Source organism: Aedes albopictus, chromosome 1 (genome assembly GCF_035046485.1).
Source record: "Aedes albopictus strain Foshan chromosome 1, AalbF5, whole genome shotgun sequence".
Lineage (NCBI taxonomy): Eukaryota > Metazoa > Arthropoda > Insecta > Diptera > Culicidae > Aedes > Aedes albopictus.
This window is the reverse complement of record NC_085136.1, coordinates 78,352,575-78,373,473: the sequence shown is the minus strand read 5'-3', so window position 1 is coordinate 78,373,473 and position 20,899 is coordinate 78,352,575. Positions and strand designations below refer to the sequence as shown.

The following is a 20,899-nucleotide window of genomic DNA, read 5'->3' as shown; positions in this document are numbered from 1 at the left end:
GTTATTAGAGTTCTTCTACCTAACGCGTACCGAAGGCAAATGCACTGAATCCGATGAGCAAGTGTGTTTTTGCCTTAAGTTGAAAACAAAAGCTTGTCTTCTTGACGTAACGTCCCCACGGTGTACCAAAAACCGTTATTAACAAATAAAAATGTCCACCAAAATGGGGCCCGGCATTCGAAAGATATACTATTCAAGTATCTCCTCTGAAAATTTGAAAATCTTTCATCGAAGGAAACTAAAGTTTTTGTAATTTGAAGATTTTGAGTCATTTCTATAGGATTTTTTATATGAGTATATATGCGCGCACGGTGTGCCTGAAACCGCTATTAACATGTACACCAAACTGACACCCAGCATTCGAAAGATGCACTATTATAGCATCACCTCCGAAAATTTGAAAATGTTTGATCGATGGAAACCAAAGTTTTTACTATTTGAAGATTTTCCTCCATTTTCATAGAATTACAGTCAGAATTCGTTTTACACGGTGCCACCCACTCCACGCCCACCGCAATTTCTCTGTTGTCTTTCAACCAATTTCGTTTATTTTTGGAAGGTAGTTAGCTTACGATATGCCGCAACTATACACAAAAAAATGAGCTCAGTCGGATGTAAAGCAGCCGAAAAATCGCGGTGGGCGTAAAGTACCACCAACCGTGTAGAAAGAATCCTGACTGTAGCTCATATATGGGAGTATTGTCAATCGGTGCTTTTTCAAATAATAACACTGCTCATCAAAATTTTCAAAAAGTTCATATTATGGGATGAGAAAAAAAGGAACAAAATTTTGGAACCCTAGATGTTTCATAGTGAAAGAATTTTCGAAAAAAATTGGAACGGGACTTCACAGTTTCTGACCAAAGTTTGAATTGAGAACTTAGGGTATTAAATTGATATACGCATTGGGGTTTCTAGGGTCCCAAACCCCTATTCTTTTTTTTTTTCTCATCTCATAACGCGAACTAGTGTTGAACGGTGTAATGAGATTCACAAATTCCAAAAGTACAATACTTCTCTGTAAATTTAACAACATTTCATTGAGAAGAATGCCAATTACCGTGGTTTGGGAATCTAATTAACATTCCATAGTTCTACCTGCTACTCGAATACAAATAAAAATGTGGCACGCCGTGCGCGTTGATTAAATAAACTTTCTAAGAGTTTAGCATCCGTTTTTTTACCACGTGATATGTTGGTAGCTTGTCGTTGAATTTGAAAACTTTGCATGATGAAACGAGAGTATTCTTAGGAGGCTTTGTAAATCGTTGGTATAATGTTTAAGGTATTGAAACTTTGAAGTAAACCTAAATGCTAATCGTTTTACATGCAAGCTTTTATACGTCATGCTACCAACTTGTTTTCTGTGAACTTGGAAATATTTCGATTGAATGATCTCCATTAACAAAAAATGTATGCTTTGATTCCAATTTCATTGGGGATATGCGTACTATCGCTTTGTCTATAAATATTGGAATGGTGTTTGTGAAACTTAATAATATTTGTTTATGATTTGAAGAGCCAATGAAACTTTCTATGACAATATTGCCATTTATGAGCTAATTCTATGAAAATAGAGGAAAACCTTCAAACCGTTAAAACTTTCAATTTCATCGATGAAACATTTTCAAATTTCCTGAGGTGATACTAAAACAGTATATCTTTCAAAAGCCGGGTGTCAATATAGTGTGTATTTTTATTTGTTATTATCGGTTTCAGGCACACAGTGCGCGCATATAGGGGAAATTACCTATTCTCGGCCGTTTTGTTCTCTTCGTCTTGGAGGGTTTTTGAACCCTATTGAACTCAAAGTTGGCCTCAAATCCTTCCCAACTAAGCAGAATGGTATGGCCAAGTTTCAGGCAATTTGGTTGACAAAAACCCCCCATGACGAAGAGAACAAACTTGCCGATAATACCCAATGTCACCCTATACTCATATAAGAAAATCCTATAGAAATGACTCAAAATCTTCAAATCACAAAAACTTTAGTTTCCCTCGATGAAACATTTTCAAATTTTCAGAGGAGATACTAGCGTAGTATATCTTTCGAATGCGGGGTGCCATTTAGGTGGACATTTTTTATTTGTTAATGACGGTTTTTGGCACACCGTGGTCCCAACAGGCACAAAGCCTGCTTCTCAGCTATGAACTGAGCTTAGCTGTTCTATGAGCATTTCGTCAGTTATGGGAGCTTGCTCTACCAACAACCATTTTGCATGAGTATATCGTGTGACAGGCACGATTTCAAATCTGAACTCATCATTAGGAGGCTGAGAGTCTAAACTTTTCAAAACGTTCAAATATTTAGGTGTGCGCTGACCACAACAATGCACTATCGATGAAAACGTGAGTGAACCTCCCATTTTCCCATACATTCTCACGTGCGCATCTCATCATGTGATAACGGGGTCGAGTGGAGACTATAACAAAATTTATGGGAGAATTGGAGGTTCGCTCACGTTTCCATCGATATCTCATAGTTGCGATCAATGCACAAATAAATATTCCAATGTTTTGAAAAGCTTAAACACTGGTGAGTTCGGATTTGAAATCGGTGGTTGCGAACAAAGCGAAAATCGCGATTCAATGATGAAATTCGAAATGGCGGCCAAATCCAAGATAACTTCCAAATTTTTTTCAAGTTCAAATGAAAGGCTTATACTTTCCCTTCATAGAAATGTGAAGCTTTGTATATGTTACAACATTAATTTTTGAGATATTATTGTCACCTTGTCAGCCTCTTGGCAAACGAGGGGTCTATCAATTTAACCCAACCAAAATGGATTTCATCCTTTTTTTTCATATTCTAGCGAATAAGCAAGAAAAATGTGAAATCCCAGACTTTATGTTAATTGCGGCCTGGTTTCAGCGAGAATTACTCACATTTAAAATAGGTGTTTAAAGGAGCGTTTAAAAGGGTTGTGGCGTACTGTAGAGGGAAAGTTTCAAGTTAGATGGAAGTTTCAGAAGTAATTTAGGGACATTTAAAGATATCTTAAAAAGTGACAGATAGTTTAACGGGCTTTCAGAGACGATTCAAAGGGTCATCTGAAACCCCCTAAAGCCCTCTGGAAAGTCCTTGAAAGTTCTTAAAACTTCCCTGAAAACCGCAGGTTTCCCAGTGCTACAGGAGCGCTTTCGAGAGGTTCGGTGGTTCCAAAGCCGTTACATGGAGTTTCGGAGAATTTTCAACAGGTTTCAGGACCGTTTTTGGGTGTATCTTTTGATTTTCTAATGAAAATTAACAACTTCCGGTTTTTTCTTGCTTTTAATTAAGGTTTTCTGGTGATTTTATTATCAGCCAAGTGTTTCCAAGGAGCTTGAGACACATATGGAGGCGCATGGTTGGTGTTGCCTGCGCTATCCATGTTAGGGGTCATTTAAATATAACGACCATCGTTTAGGGGGGAAGGGGTCTGACACTTCATGTATTGAGTATACAAAAAGCGAGACAGAGAGGGGAGAAAAGGGTCTGAAATGCCAGAAAAATGATGGACGTAATTTTAGAATGTTTTCATCAAGTGGCATATTATCCCATGGCAGATGGCCTTTCCCAAATAACAATCTTAATTCTATTTAATTTTATTTGTTTTTATGATAGCTTTATCAGAACATTACATATTCTAGTTGATTTTATCGGGGTTTCAGCTAAACACAACTATTCTTCTTCAATATGTGGTTTCAAAAACACTTAAAAGAGTACTTGAGAGTGAGTCCATAAAACCATAAACACAACAAGAACGGTTAGACTTATTGTCAGTTTTAAAAGGTTCTTGTAGTTATCTTCAACAAACCATTCTTGAGCAAGATCAACTGTTCTCGCGTGAGAAAAGTTTGTACAGGAAAAATGAAAAAAAAAACTCTACCATCCGAATTTCATTCTCATCATATGTATCATTACACCTTTTTGTTATGGGATGAGAAAAAAAAGAACAGGGGTTTGGGACCGTAGAAGAAGTGTCGTAGTGAAAGAGTTTTTGAAAAATATTTAACCGGGCCTTCACAGTTCAAAACCGAAGTTTGTATGGAGAACTTGGGGTGTTCAATTGATATGTGCATTAGAACACGCTGTGCATATATTTAGGCGTTAGACAATAACGAAACTAACCCAAATACCGAAAACGCCTAAAAATATGCACGGCACGATCTAATGCACATATCAATTGAACACCCCAAGTTCTCCATACAAACTTCGGTTTTAAACTGTGAAGGCCCGTTCCAATATTTTTCAAAAATTCTTTCACTATGACACTTCTAGGGTCCCAAACCCTTGTTCTATTTTTTTTCTCATCCCATAACAAAAATTTTTGTAAAATTTTGTCGAGCAGTGTTATCATTACCAATCTGGAGCACCTGTCGAGAGAACCGGCCTCGTCGCGGTACAATACCAGATTCCTCCGGTTGAAGCATCCGGTTAGAGGTTGGTTTAGTCATCCAGGACGTCATTTAACGTGCAATCGGGGCAATTCATTGGCCTGCGGGCCATGATAACCATGAAGACCGAGATGAACTAGCCTAGGGCTAAAAATCTCGTTAATACAGATATAAAAAAAAATTAAAAAAAAATAAAACATGATGAAAATCGCCAACGACTGTTAGAGATGCTGACCGGAGGAGTGAGGCGCTGCCCCACGTTGGGTGGGGCCGATTCCCAGGAGGGATGTGCCTGGTTGACAGCGGTTGATGATGAAATTTGTCCAACGAGGCTCAAATTATCACCATGGTGCCATAATTTATTGTTTGTTTACATTTTAGAATACAAGATTTATGACGTTCTTCGCAGATTTTGCATAAACCTGCATCAAGAACGTTATAAACCTGAGTACTCTTGAGTAACGCTTCTTGCCTTTGCTTAAGTTGAAATAAATTAAAGACGTTCTTTATGGAGAATTTTATAAATTACAGTACTCTTGAGTTATGCTTGTAAGTCTTGCTTGAGTTGAAAGGAATTTAAGACGATCTTATGGTACTGCTGATTAAAACCAGCGATAATGAACCGACCACCGACCTGGATTTCAATGGAAGCCATGTTGAGAATACTCATGAACAATTTATGAAATTCAAATAACTCAACGTACATATGTACAGATGGGTAAATTATTGGTTAAATTGGGAAAAAATCCACAGCTCAGGTGAGATTTGAACTCACGATCCTTATTCGCTAGACAAGTGCTTTACCAACTAAGCTACCGAGCCAATTAATGACCCAGCAACTTAGTTGTCATAAGGTTCAATTCTAATCTCATCGATCTATATCATCTTCCCCTAAACCGCAAATATAATCATCTCTGTTGTACCTACATATGTACGAGGAGCGAAAGCGATTTGTTTATTGTTTTGAAACTGTTTGCCTATCGTACAGACAACGCTTCCTCAACCACTTGTAGAGGAAGAACAATGCTACCTGGAAGGCGATCAAACGCGTCGTTCGCATTCTATTTGATACGACGAATAACTACGTAGAGGTAGATGCTCGAAAAAGACTCACTTGAAGTGCAAATTTTCGGTAATACCAATCCGTGTGGTCAAATTATGAAATTCAATTAGGGGAAGATGATATAGATCGATGAGATTAGAATTGAACCTTATGACAACTAAGTTGCTGGGTCATTAATTGGCTCGGTAGCTTAGTTGGTAAAGCACTTGTCTAGCGAATAAGGGTCGTGAGTTCAAATCTCACCTGAGCTGTGGATTTTTTCCCAATTTAACCAATAATTTACCCATCTGTACATATGTACGTTGAGTTATTTGAATTTCATAATTTGACCACACGGATTGGTATTACCGAAAATTTGCACTTCAAGTGAGTCATGAACAATGTTCTTATGACCTGGAATAATAATTTTCAATATTTTATTGTTGCATTATAATTGAAGCGCGTTGCAATTTTTGGAAGTATCTTGCATACATGCGATGAATTTTGCTTGGCAGTCCTATCCAGGGATTGCCGAAGGTCGTCCTTCAATATACGATCGCAACACGGGACAGTCCTCTGTTAGAGGTGACGTTCCCAAATGTCCGGTTAAAACCGGGAATGCCCAACGGACCCCGAAGGCCGGCCAAGGGACCGGTGATACCCAGGAAATCCCATCCGCCACTGAAAATATTACAGAAACGTTACAGGCGCATTCAGGAGGGTCCAGGTGCGTTACAGGAGGTTTCTGGGGGTTTAGGAAGCTTTTCAAGAAGTTTCAGAGAATTTCCAGGAGGTTTCAGATGTTAAGGAGTGCTTCAGCGGCGTTTTAGAGGGTTTTGGAGTGTTAAAGGTGCGTTACAGGAAATTTTCGGAAGCTCAAAAGGTTTCGTAAAATTTTCGACGGTTTTCTGGGGCGTTACAGGTAGTTTCATAAGTTTCAGAGAGTTCTAGATGAGTTCGAGGGCATTACAAGGGGCTTCAGGTGCGCTTTTCTCGGTGGGTTCCAGAGGTGTACGTTCATGTGTTTAAGGGCATTCCAGGAGTATTCAGGGTCCCCCCATACCTAGTAGCTCCCTGTAACTTTCCGAAACCTCTTTTAACACCATTAAAACTCCCTAATAACCCCTGTAATGCCATTCAATTTCGCTGAAAACTCTCTTAAACCCCTAAAGTGCCTCCAAAAATTCTCAGAAATCCCTTCAAATCTCCTGGAATGTCCTCGGAAGCCCCAAAAACCTCCCTTAACTACCCTGAAATCCCCTCTAACCAACAAAAACACTATTGGAAGTGCAATAGCTGTTGTTGCTAGGTCCTGTGCTAGGTGTTTCGTATTTATTACCAAGTTTTTGCGGCTTGATGCGGTAAAGCTGTCTGTATATACCAATTTTTTAAATATATTTAGGCTGCTAAGTATTTACAGTAACATTCATCTGGCATTTTAAAACATTGCAACGTATCAGAATAATTCTGATTCAAGCACACGAAGATAGACCGGACTGGAATCCAGTCACCTTCTCTTTCCAGAACACCGACTAGCAAATACCTTCTTGTACCACACTTTCCCTTCTCCGAGCGATACAGGAGAACATTCTCAATCGCGTTGGTTAAAGGTTGTTCAGCGGTTGTCCAGCGACGGCAACTGACGGACGACCAAGGTCACCCACTATTCTTATCCACCACACCACCGCACACACTCTGGGCTGCAAGTGGCTAATGACATATATGTACAATGCGGTGTCAGCATGTTTCATCTGATTATAATAAGAATGAACCTGTTCGCGCGAAACGGACACCGTCACGTCTAGAATAGGAATCGAACACAGCGAGATTTTTCTTCACCTTCGACGACTGCACATTTTTACGGGTTCGTCGCTCGAGGACGTTCAGGTCTTTTGTCTTTTTCGCCGATGATGTTGTTTCAAAGTTCCACCTTTTTGCACATGCTGATGACCACAGCACAAGGGATGGGCTTGGGAAATTATAAATCATACCGATACCATCTGATGAGTGTGGCTTTGCGTAGACTATGAGGACAGGCAGTCTTCCTGGTGATTTTGAGTTGCCACACTGCAGAGCATCCCAATGAAGATGAATTAGCTCGATGGCCGTCATTTTGAATGCAACTCAGCATAGGTAAGCGCGAATCACCTGAGGGCATATTCTTCAATCGAGCAAGCTTTGCGCTGTCGCCGTTGAAAGTTATTTATACCACTTATTCAAGGATACCATTGTGCCCGGGTGGTAAACAATTGCTCATTGAATTTCTCGCCTTCGGAAAATGGTGGTGGTCATTTACACAGCCTGCATCACCTCTATTTGTGTAGTTTAAACGTTTCGATTTGTTTCGATCCGGGACGACGACGGTTGGAGAATGTCACCTTACGATCGATCGGATCGGAATCGAGCTTTCGATTTCGTTGAATGGGAACAAAGGGGGTTGGTTGCAGCTTGTCGTACGTGATCATGATTTGTGCAGCATGGGTTGGAATAATAATTTTGCCATAATTTCAACACAAGGGCATGGTGATCGATTTGGGTATAATGTCAGTATTAGTCATATATTGAGTAAAGCTTTTAAGACTGTGGGCCGTAGAATAAAAATATGATTCAAAAGATGACCGATTCTAGAGATTGTAAATGAGTTTTAATTGAGTAGGTATTTCGGATTTCGGATAATATAGTAAGAAATTGAGTGGCATAACCGTTCATATCATTGATTACGATTTTTTCGAATGAGTGTAATTAGTTTTGTATCTTTTTAATGCCGCCCTATTTTGCTTATCCTTTGACAGATACGCCTATTTCGACTACCACTTGTAATCTTCCTCAGTGTCAGTTATCTACTGAAGAAGTCATCGCATTCGCTCCGCTTATACCATTGTATATAAGCGGGGTGAATGCGATGACTTCTTCAGTGGATACGGAGTGTTTAAAGTTGCTATGTGTTATGAAGTGGTGAGTTCGTTGACAGTTTAATGATCTCCAAAAAGTTCCTTGCGTATAGGTGAATGATTCTTTAAGGTTCTCCAAGAACTCCCTTGAGTATAGGTCATCCAATCCGCGAGGGCTAGTAGTTGTGTCTAAGAGCATTAAGAATTAGGTTTACACTCACACAGCCCCAGACATCTATGTTTGGGGCAGCAGGGACGGATGTCCTGGGGCCTGACGCACCCCCCCCCCCCCCCCCCGCTTGCGAGTCAGCCGCGTAGTTGCCGGCTAAGAATAGGACTACTAACCCCAATTCAAGGTGTCAAGCGACCCGTGCCGAGGAATGAGTGATCGAGGGGGTGAAAAAGATGCTCGATCTTTAACGGAGCCTGTGGGGTACCTGGGCACCCCCCACAGTATGCTGTCCCTTACCGCGTTAATGCAGAGCTCTGGCGTGGTGGACATTATTTCTCGTGCAACTCGTGGGAACAATGAGCAAGAATTCTAAATCAAATAACTTAGGTGGAAGTAGCGGTGCGATCAACCCCTTCGCAAGAAGCGGGTTGATGAGGTCTCCGACAAGGAGAAGCGAGGAGTCAGGTGCTGTAAGCTGTTTACGCAGCTCAAGCGTGGGAGCTCCTGTCCACTCCACGGCAAGCCAGCCGGCGGAGGTCATGGACGGAGCATGGTTGCTGAGGGCCATCAGCCAAGTTGCAGAAAAAGGACGGCCCGCATTTGAGGTAGCTGAGCAGCAGCTCGGCAAAATTATCGACTTTGCGACAACTAAGTCGAATATAAGCAAGGACCTGAAAACGGCCTTGCTTCGGCTTAGGGCGTCTGTCGATAATGCCAAGCAGGAGCACGCGGTTGCGTTGCTGGCTGCAGCAGCGGCGGAACCCGCAAAGGAGAAAGCGTCTAAGTTTACACAAACGGAGGCCTTCTCCTTCGCGGGTAGTCCGAAGAGAGTGGAAGCGAATGCTCGCGACAAAAGCGACAAGCATTCGCAGAAGCGGGCGAGGCAGCCGTCAGGTGAGGAGCTGTCTGGCGGCGCCCGCAAGGCCAGGCGTATAATAGCCCCGAAAGCCGGTGGTAACGCTGGAAAGTCGGACCCCGGCCAGGGTTCCCGGAAAGCTGGGAAGGGTGGGCCTGAAAAGGCCGGCCCGTCCCGGAATGATGGGAACAAGGGGTTGCGACCAATGGTGGGCCCTCAGCAGCCGCAGAGCAGGGCGATCCAAGGAGAGGACCCTCCTTGGACAAAGGTAGAGCGGAAGAGGAAGAAGAAGGGGAATCCGCAGGTAGAAGTGCAGGTCGCCAAGCCAAGGCGTAGGAAGGCAGGTGCCAGGCGCGAAAAAGGTGACGCTATCGTCATCAAGACCGAACAGTCGAAATACTCGGACGTCTTGAAGGCGATGAGGTGCGACGCCAAGCTCGAGGGTCTTGGAGCCGACGTACGCAGTATCAGACGTACTCGTACGGGTGAAATGATCCTGGAGCTTAAGCGCCAGAAGGATCACAAGGGCGCCGCCTATAAGAGGCTGGCAGAAGAGGTCCTTGGAGATGGAGTGGAGGTGAGGGCTCTTACGCATGAGGCGACTCTGAAGGTCAAAGACCTAGACGAGATCACCGAAGCGGAAGAGCTCGTCACGGCACTGCGGCGACAGTGCGATGTTCAGGTGGCCGCCACAGCAGTCAGGCTGCGGAAGGGGCCAGCAGGGACACAGATAGCTCTGGTTCAGCTACCTGTGGCGGATGTTAAAAAGTCCGTTAAAGTAGGGAGTATTAAGGTGGGCTGGTGTGTTTGTCACCTGACATTCCACGAGCCACCTGAGGTTTGCTTCAGGTGTCTGGAACCAGGACACAAGTCGTGGGACTGCAAAGGCCCCGACAGGCGCAAACTGTGTAGGCGATGCGGCGCTGAAGGTCATAAGGCCCAAAGCTGCACGAGTCCGCCCATCTGCATGATCTGTACCGGGAAAACCTCGAAAAACAGACATGCGATGGGTGGTCCAGGGTGCCCGGCTTTTTTTTTTTTTTTTTTTTTCTTCTAAACCATAGGGGGATAAATCTGCTCATCAGACACCCTAACAGGAAGGTTAGGGTAGTGTGGGGATGAGGCCGTCTTCTACAATGCCGGTAGAAGCCAGGACTACTCTCTCCTCGACCCACTAAAACACATTCCTATGGTCGCCAAACCCTACGTCTCTCCGGAACCACCAAGAAGGTATTGCTTCAGAGAGGGGCTAGTGCATATCGCACCCTCAAGGTTAGCTGCCGTAGCCTAGCAGCAACGAACATCGATGACTCGCACTGGAGAGTCCATCACGATAGCATGCTGGCGCTTAGCCAGTTTCCCGAGTGGTCCTCGCCACTCCCTTTGTCCTCGGAAGGCGGGCAGGGTCAACCCCGCCCGCGCCCTACTGCTGAGCGGACATCAAGAACTGATGCCCACATGCAACCCGATCTGACCTGCTGAAGGGTGCCCGGCCTTTAAGAAAGCCGCAGTGAGCAACAAATCACAGTGCAGGTAACGCAGCTGAACCTGAACCACTGTGATGCGGCTCAGCAACTGCTTTGTCAGGCGGTTTCTGAGTGGGAGACGGATATCGCCATCATTTCGGACCCATACCGAGTACAAGCCGGCAACGGCAACTGGGCCTCGGATGGGACCAAGAAAATGGCGGCGATATGGACGACGGGTAAATACCCCGTGCAGGAGTTGGTGTCTACTACCTATGAGGGCTTCGTGGTCGCCAAAGTAAACGGGGTCTTCTTCTGTAGCTGTTATGCGCCTCCGCGGTGGCCGATCGAGCGGTTCACGCAAATGCTGGACCGCTTAACGACCGTGCTAACAGGGCGAAGGCCGGTGGTAATAGCGGGTGACTTTAATGCCTGGGCTGTGGAATGGGGAAGCCGTTTCACGAACCAGCGGGGTCAGATCCTGCTAGAAACACTGGCCATCTTAGATGTCGACTTGGCTAACGTCGGTACCAAGAGTACCTATAGTCGAAATGGAGCGGAGTCAATTATTGACGTGACCTTTTGTAGTCCTGGCCTAACAAGTAGTTCGAACTGGAGAGTAGATGATGGCTACACTCACAGCGACCACCTGGCGGTTCGCTACAGTATCGACTACAACAACAGCAGACAGCGGATAGAAGAAGAGGCGGCTAGGCCAAGGCCAAGCCCTCGTAGGTGGAAGACATCATACTTCGACGAAGAGGTATTTAGGGAAGCGCTCCGCCGTGAGCGAAACTTACTCGGTTTAGACGGCGACGAGCTGGTAGCGGTGCTCTCACGTGCGTGTGATGCGACCATGCCTAGGAGAGTCCACCCTAGAAATGGGAGGCCACCGGCTTACTGGTGGACCGACGCGATTGCGGACCTGCGCCGCGCCTGCCTACGGGCTAGGCGGCGGATGCAGCGAGCACGATCAGAGGAAGAGCGAAACGAACGGCGGGTGGTGCTCGCCGCTGCAAAAGCCGCGCTCAAGACCGAGATAAGAGCAAGCAAAAAGGCCTGCTTTGAGGGTCTCTGTCAGAGTGCCAATACGAACCCGTGGGGTGATGCCTACAGGATCGTTATGGCCAAGACGAGAGGTGTGATGGCTCCTACAGAGCAATCTCCAGAGATGTTGGAGGGGATCATTGGAGGACTTTTTCCGCGTCATGATCCTAGTCCTTGGCCTCCTTTCGTAGGACAGCCGGGGACTGGGGCTGGCGATGAGGAAATGGTCACCGATGTGGAACTTGCGGGGATAGCTAAGTCCCTTAGCGTAGGTAAGGCCCCACGTCCGGACGGAGTTCCGAACCTGGCCTTAAAAGTAGCTATTGCAGAAGCTCCCGAGATGTTCAGGTCTGCTATGCAGAAATGCCTGCAGAAATGCCTGGACGAGGGAGTTTTCCCAGAAGCTTGGAAGAGGCAGAGCCTGGTACTATTGCCAAAGGCGGGGAAACCACCCGGAGACCCGTCGGCATATAGACCAATATGCTTGATTGACACGGCGGGGAAGGTGCTCGAAAAGATCATCCTCAATAGAATGTTGAAGTTCACTGAGGGCGTAAATGGTCTCTCGAGCAACCAGTATGGCTTCCGGAAGGGGAGGTCCACCGTAGACGCTATCTTGTCGGTTAAAAAAACCGCCGAGAAAGCACTCGAGCCTAAGAGGAGGGGAATTCGCTTTTGCGGGGTAGTGACTCTGGATGTAAGTAATGCATTTAATAGCGCCAGTTGGGCTGCTATTGCTGATGCGCTCTTGCGTCTGGGGATACCGGAGTACTTGTACAAGATTCTCGGAAGCTACTTCCAGAATCGCGTACTAGTATACGACACGGAGGTGGGTCGGAAGTGCTTTCACATAACCTCAGGAGTCCCGCAAGGTTCCATCCTGGGTCCGGTGTTATGGAATGTCATGTACGACGAGGTGTTGAGGTTAGAGTACCCAGTGGGAGTGGTGATTGTCGGATTTGCCGACGATATTACGCTCGAAGTCTACGGTGAAACGATCGAGGAGGTGAAGTTGACTACCGACCACTCGATCAAGGTTGTGGAGGCGTGGATGCGGTCCAGAAAACTGGAGCTGGCTCACCACAAGACAGAGGTGACGGTTGTTAACAACATGCAGTCGGCGCAGCAGACGGAGATCAGTGTAGGAGAGTGCACTATCCTGTCGAAGCGCTCTGTCAAGCACTTGGGCGTGATGATCGACGATAAGCTTACCTTCGGTAGCCACGTCGATTATGCCTGTAAAAGAGCCTCCACAGCTATTGCGGCACTGTCCCGGATGATGTCCAATAGCTCAGCGGTGTACGCCAGTAAGCGCAAGCTTCTGGCTAGTGTTGCTACGTCCATACTTAGGTATGGCGGCCCGGCGTGGGGTACCGCGCTAAGTACTGAATGCTACCGACGGAAGCTGGAAAGTACTTACAGGCTTATGTGTCTGAGGGTTGCAAGCGCGTACCGTACCGTGTCACACGATGCTCTCTGTGTCATTACTGGTATGGTGCCCATCAGCATTCTTATCAGTGAGGATATGGAGTGCTTCGAAATGCGCGGCACAAGAGGCATACGCAAGACGGTCAGGATGGCCTCTATGGTCAAATGGCAGCGCGCGTGGGACAGTTCCACCAAACGAAGGTGGACCCATAGGTTGATACCGAGGGTAGATAGTTGGATTAATTGGCGCCATGGGGAAGTTACATTCCACCTGACACAGGTCCTTACAGGTCATGGTTGCTTCCGACAGTATCTACACCGTTTCGGGCATGCGGATTCTCCCGAATGCCCAGTGTGCAATGGTTTAGAGGAAACGGCGGAACACGTTTTGTTCGTGTGCCCGCGTTTTCGCACAATGCGTGACCGCATGCTTGCCACATGCGGGGAGGACACAACTCCGGACAACTTGGTCCAGAGAATGTGTAGGGATGAGATTAGCTGGAATGCCGTTTCAACGGCTATCACCCATATCGTCTGGGAGCTACAAAGGAGGTGGCGCGTGGACTCGGAGAATGGCTAGTCCAGATGCAGTACAAGAGGTGGTCCAGAGGTTCGAAGTCGGCTTCGTAGGTCATACCGGTGCCCTGCGGTCGAGATCGACCCTTACAGCGATTAAGTGGCCGCGGAGAGGAAGTCCCGGTAGCGGTGCTGTCGTGGCGTCAGTCTACTGGGTTGGATCTGAGCCCGCGGTTGGAAAGGGGTCCCCGGCAAGGGTCGGGGTAGGTGAGACCCTGCTGTCTGCAACCTACGGATGCAGCTGATAAGGCCTGAAGGGTAGTGATACCCTTGCCTTCAGCAGGTCAGATCGGGTTGCATGTGGGCATCAGTTCTTGATGTCCGCTCAGCAGTAGGGCGCGGGCGGGGTTGACCCTGCCCGCCTTCCGAGGACAAAGGGAGTGGCGAGGACCACCCGGGAAACTGGCTAAGCGCCAGCATGCTATCGTGATGGACTCTCCAGTGCGAGTCATCGATGTTCGTTGCTGCTAGGCTACGGCAGCTAACCTTGAGGGTGCGATATGCACTAGCCCCTCTCTGAAGCAATACCTTCTTGGTGGTTCCGGAGAGACGTAGGGTTTGGCGACCATAGGAATGTGTTTTAGTGGGTCGAGGAGAAAGTAGTCCTGGCTTCTACCGGCATTGTAGAAGACGGCCTCATCCCCACACTACCCTAACCTTCCTGTTAGGGTGTCTGATGAGCAGATTTATCCCCCTATGGTTTAGAAGGAAAAAAAAAAAAAAAAAAAAAGACATCTATGTTCTATCAAGTGGTGGGTTATTTGATTGTATAGTATATCCGAGAATACCCTAGAGTTAAGACCATCTGATCTACAACTGTAATCAGTGACCTATTGAAGCATTATGAATGAAATTTATGCTTACACAGCCTCATGTAGCAATATGCTATCAATCGGTTTGTTCATTGTCAGTTTGAGGATCTTCAAGAACTTTCTTGAGTATAGGTCATCGGATTTATACTCTGAACCACCCAGAACCACTTTGAAATGCCTCCAAAACCCCCATAAAACCCCATGAGCCTCTGAGGCCCCCTTAACCCTCTTGAAACGCCTTGCAACGCTTTGAAATGCATTGAAAAGCATTAAAACGCTTCTGAAACCCCTATGAAACCGGGAGAAAATCACCTGCGAGCCTCTGAAGCCCCCTAAAACCCTCCTAGAACCTCCTGGGACGCCCTGAAACGCATTGAAAACCCTTGAAACGCCTCTAAAACACCTACAAAACCTCCATGAAATTTACCTGCGAGCCTCTGAAGCCCCTCTAAGCCCCCTAAACTTCCTGAAATGCCCTGAAGCGCTCTGAAACACTTTGAAACACTTTGAAACACTTTGAAGTGCCTCTAAAGCCCCTTTAAAACCTGCGTGAAAGTCATCTGAGAGCCTCTGAAGCCCCCTAAGACCTCTGTGAAACCTCCTGAAACGCCTTGAAACGCTTGGAAACGCTTTGAAACGCCTCTGAAACCCCTATGAAACCGACGAGAAATTCACCTGCGAACCTCTGAAATCCCTAAAACCCTCATGAAGCCTCCTGAGACGCCCTGAAACGCATTACAACGCCCTGGAACGCCTTGAAACGCTTTGAAACGCCTCTTAAGCCCCTATAAAACCTCCGTGAAATTCACCTGCGAACCACTAAAGCCCTTAAGGTGATACGGGACGCCGTGTTATTTTTCCTATTTTCCCTCTCTTTCTAACAATTTGCTTCGCTATTTTGAAGATGGTAATCTCGATTTATATCGCACTGAAGATGCTGAAAAACAATCAGCATATGCACTGCAAGTGAACATACACAATGATAGGTTTTTGTTGCAAAATATGAAGTTGAATCTGAGATTTCCATCTTAGTAGCAACAGAGCAATGGCAGATATTTCCCCGACCGTCCCGTTCGCCCTTAAGGTCCCCTAAGCCTCCTGAAACGCCATGAAATGTATTGAAACGCATTGAAACGCTCGGAAACGCCTTAAAAGGCTTCCAAAAACTCCTTTAAAATCTCCGTGAAATTCACCTGAGATCCTCTGAAGCCCCTAAACCCCTGTGAAACCACTTGAAACGCATTTGAACGCATTGAAACTCCTTGAAAAAGCCCGCCCCCCCCCCCTCCTAAATCTCATGAAACGCATTAACACGCCATGAAAGGTATTGAAACGTTTTGAAACGCCTCAAAATCCCTATTTAATCTCCGTCATCCTCCTAAAATCTCCTGAAAGGCCATGAAACGCCCCTGAAATCCTCTAAAATGCCTCTGGGGCTTCTTGAAAGGACCCGGAGACCCTCTGGAACCTTCTGGGACCCCCTGAAATCCCTTTGAACGCCCTTTGCATCCCCTGAAACCCACCCTGTGGGGAACCTCCTGAAAACTCCTGAGACCTCTAGGTACTCACCTGAAACGCCTTCGAAGCCTCCTAAAATGCCTTTAAGGCTCCCTGGAACGCTCCGGAGACCCTCTGGAACCCTCAGGGACTCTCTGAAATACCCCGGGAGCCCATGCAAAACCTCTTGGGACCCCGTTGAAAAGCCCCCGAGACCCCTGGAGCGCCCTGGAGCCCTATGGAACCCTTTGGGACCCCTGGAACGCCCCTGAAGCGAACCGGACCGGATGCTGAAGCTCCCTGAATGGCCCCAGAGACTCCTTGAAGTGCCTCTGAGACCTCCTGGTACCCCCTGAGACCCTTTGAAACGCCTTTGAGACAATACTGGGAGGGGTTGCCAGGAGGGGAAGACTCCCTGAGACCCCTTGAAACGCCAATAAAGCGTATATAGGTTTCAAGGATCTCTTAGAATTTATTTGGCTTAATCATGTAAGATGGCCATTATGATTATTTGAATATGATAAACAATAGTACAACCACCACCCATCCGATCGGAAATGTATCGTCTAAACACGAGGAGCAAGGTTGTTCAACGAGAAAGTGTATGTTTGAAATGTAGTCAGTAGGCCGTCCCTTATTTTGCAAAAAATGGAAATGTTATAAGTTCGTTAGTGGAAAATGATCGTTTTAGCTAAGAAATGATCGTGTCAAAATTTGAAGTCCGTATCTCAAGGCTAAGTGGTCCCTCAAGGGGCCTAAAGTTGTCAAAAATTGTATGGGACCAAAAAAACATGACATTTTTTTCGACAAAAAAATACGCTATTCTACTAAAACCGGTGATTTAAGGACCCTCAAGGACCAAAAATGTGCTTAGATTTGCGATATCTCTACTCGTTTTTGAGTTATTGAACAAAATATGGTCAGTTTCCTTCAGAATCTTAAAAATATGGTCAAAAATGCTGATTTTTCAGTCGTTTTTTGTCAATATCTTGGAAACGAGTAGAGATATCGCAAATCTAAGCACATTTTTGGCCCTTTAGGGTCCTAAAATCACCAGTTTTAGTGGAATAGCGTATTTGTTTTGTGTAAAAATATGCCATGTTTTTCTAGTTCCATACAATTTTTGACAACTTTAGGCCTCTTGAGGGACCACTTAGCCTTGAGATACGGACTTCAAATTTTGACACGGTCATTTTTTAACTAAAACGATCATTTTCCACTAACGAACTTATAACATTTCTAAATTTTGCAAAATAAGGGACGGCCTAGTAGTCAGGTGACCACCCGCTGGCTGGTTGGCTCTGTGTAACAAAAAACTGCAAAAGCAGCACATTTTCAATCTGAGATGGGCGACCGGCAAACTCATGTTTCCAATCGGAAGAAAGCCTATCTCGCAAAAATCTTTGCTTTGCTTGTTAACGTTCCTAATTGATTTAGAGTAGGTAGCAGAAGATTCATGACGCATCACGAACTGCACGCTACCACCAGCTCAGGATCGTTACCGACTGATGCTGTTCACAGTAGGTACATAGGTATTGATCATCGCCGGAGAAAACTCCACCACGGCGGCGGTAGTCGATTTCATGGACCATTTCGGAATGGATGAGCAAATTGTTGTATGTGGAGTGGTGATGATGGCAGCCGCGCCGGGAGAAATTGGTGATCATTCAAGTGGTCAGTTACATCAAATGCAATCGAGCGTTAATCGCATAATTGCGAAATTGTTTGTTTTGATGACTGACGCTGCGCTGTGTGCGATTTGAATATTTTCGAAGCACTGCTGTGTGTGATAACGCTAGAGATGACGAGGCCTTCGTTAGGAAGGCCGACTTTTACAGAGCTAAGAGGTAGTTATGGCATACAGATGATTGCCAGGCTCGAAAAGGATACCAAACACAAAACTAAGAAGTAATGTTTACCAGAAAAGATAAAAAGTAGAAGAAAAGGAAAAATAACAATAAAATAAAAAAGGTGAAGTTAAAAAAATAAAGGATGGAAAAAAGAGCAAGAAAAATAAATTCAAAGTTGATAGAAATCGCCATTGAGAGAGAGGATCGGCTGCAACAATTTTCCTGTAGCCAGTTCACCTTTGCATCTGATTGTCTTTCTAGTAATCTACTATCTATGTACCGTACCTACTAGTATCTCTTCGTATGAAAGTGCATACCGCAAGATGATTAAACCTGTCCGTTTAGTAGTAGGTAAGCTGAGCTCGAACATGTCGAGAGTGCACAACACCACACACCGATCGTTGTCATACCACCATCATCAACAACGATAGTGGGCTAACCGGCTGCAGCTGCATTGCCGAGCGTGGCGATCTCTTCCTGAAAGTCGCCTACCAAACCAACGATTCAGCTACTTGTCTTCCACTACTTTCTGACTATCTGCTGCATCCATGCTTAGACAGATAGTTACTAGGTATACCTAGTAGTTCCCCGACTTGAATGAATGAAAACGAGAGAGTCCACCTATTCAAAAGGCACTTGTTGTGTGTTACATATATCGAGCAGAGGAGAGGGACTGGCAGCCTAATAATTTCGATTACACGAACTCCTCGACTAACCTTACCCCCCGTTCGGTTCGGTTAATAATGCGAGACAGAGAAAGAGTAGCTGTTCAGTAGTGGCTCTGCATAAACGCAATGGCACAAGGGAAGGATTGGGTGAAAATTTTTGCACACAAGTTTGAAAGTTGTTGCAGAGCAGCAGCTTGATCGTTTGCGATCGACGTCGACTTTAGTCGATGGGGATGGCGATGGGCAACAAAGTATACGTAGCAGTGCAATGTGCAATGCTCTAAAATAATGGATTTATATTACTTAAGCAAAACTGCATGCCGATGATGATGATGATGATGACGGTGATGGTACTGCGGGGCAATTTTAAAACTGAAGCGGCGAGGAATTTGTCAGATGGTAATGAGGCTTTGGTGGTTCAATAGTGAGGTAAGTCAGATACAATTGAGAATTTATTTGGCATACATAAAGTAATTTGCGGGAGCGCAATATATTAATCTAGCTGTAATTGCGATGTACATTCACAATCGTATAGACATCGCCTAGTTCTTCGTATTTATTCTTTTAGTACGTCTCAGCAGTGATAAACACGGCCTCAATTCTCTGTTCATAGTAACCAACTAAAAGATTCCTCTGCCAAAAGTACGTTGATTCGTAATTTTCGTTCGATTAGCAATCTAGCAATAAACGGATAGGTTTGAATTGGTGAGCTCGTTCCATGCTATTGTTTTATTTTGAAAACTGAATTTAATACTCCTTTAACGAAGATCATGAGAGATGCAGATGCAGGCCCCAAGAAACCTCCTCCGGCCCTGAGACTCCCTGAAGCTCCCGAAAACGCCCCTGTTACGCCTCTGAAAACCGCTGAAAAACCCCTGAAACTTCTTGAAATACCTACAAAAGTCCCCTGAAACCAACTCGCACCCAAAGAACGCACCTGAGACCCCTCTAAATACAAAAAATGCACCTGTAATGCCACCAAAATGCACTGAAAATCTTCAGAAATTTCTTGATATACTTTCAAAAACCCCCTGAGAATCCCTAGGAGCCCGAATAGCTCGCTGTTATTGATTAGATCTTACAAGATCTTAATATGATATTATGATGATGTTCCTGGAGTAATTTTTTATATTATTTTTAGATCTTTTATCTCTTATATCAATCAAACTTATATCACTTTTTGGTATCCATATCAAAATATTATATTATTGAGCTCTTTTCCCTTTCCGGGATGTAATGTAACATACTTAAGACCATCCGAAAAAAACGTCTCCGAAGCCCGCTAAAAATCCTCTCAAACTTTCTAAGCTTTCTCCGAAACCTTCTGAAACCCCCACGACATGTCTATGTAAACCGCCTCGGGCCCCTTGTAACGCATCTAAGGCCTTTCGAGTCCCCCCAAAAATGCCCCTGAAACTCCCTGTAAACCTACTAAAAAGGCTCTGATATACCTTGCAATATCTCTGAACCACTCTCCTTCTTAAAACTCCATTGAAGGCCTTTAAAAGCCCACTTAAATTTTTTGGTAACCGTGAAACCAATTTAGGCAATAATCTGAACCCATCTAGGTAATGAATCTTTCTTGGTAAAAACCCTTTTTAAGCAGTCCCATCTTATAACCTAAATAAATGTTCCAGTGCGTTGCATGGCATGTTTCAAGTGTGTATTTCTATCTTCCGCTGGCTGAAAACTCTGTGCTTATAGGCAAGTTTTCAAGCAAGCTCATCTTGATCCTTGCTGATGAATTTCAGGGTAACAGTTTTTGGAAAATTTTGATGCGATTTTAATACTTACCAGGGAAAGGTATTCATTGATTTGAGGTATGAAACATGGTGGCTCCTAGGTAAGTTGTTTAATGATTTTTTTTTCTTAATAGGTAAACTAGCAGCTTAGTTAGTTCATGCCAATGGTAACTGTATTAATTTTTTTGTTGCGGTACAATATATTTCTAATGGAAATTTTTTCGATTATCCTGGACTGGATATTGAGACTCCAAAACTAGCGTAAAAGTAAGCTCTGTCCTCTTGACTAAGGGAAGAAAGGGCTTAGAGAAGAAGAATTCAGAACATATACAAAAATTCAGTACAATGGTCTAGTTCATTTTTAGACATTTCTGACGATCGAAAAAAATATTAGGGAAGCTCGTCTGTTTAGGAATTGAATCAGGATCTTCTCAAAACTTCCTTTCTACTTATTGAATGATCATGCAAAAAGTTC

General features: G+C 44.9%; 1 protein-coding gene and 1 non-coding gene across 2 annotated transcripts in view; one reads left to right on the top strand and one right to left on the bottom strand.

The window, feature by feature from the left end:
* LOC115256582 (mucin-5AC-like) overlaps nucleotides 1-20,899 on the bottom strand; it is a 385,160-nt gene that overhangs the window by 348,175 nt on the left and 16,086 nt on the right. The window lies entirely within an intron of this gene.
* On the top strand, nucleotides 5,620-5,691 carry Trnaa-agc (transfer RNA alanine (anticodon AGC)). The gene has a single exon. It is a non-coding gene; the product is annotated as a tRNA-Ala (tRNA).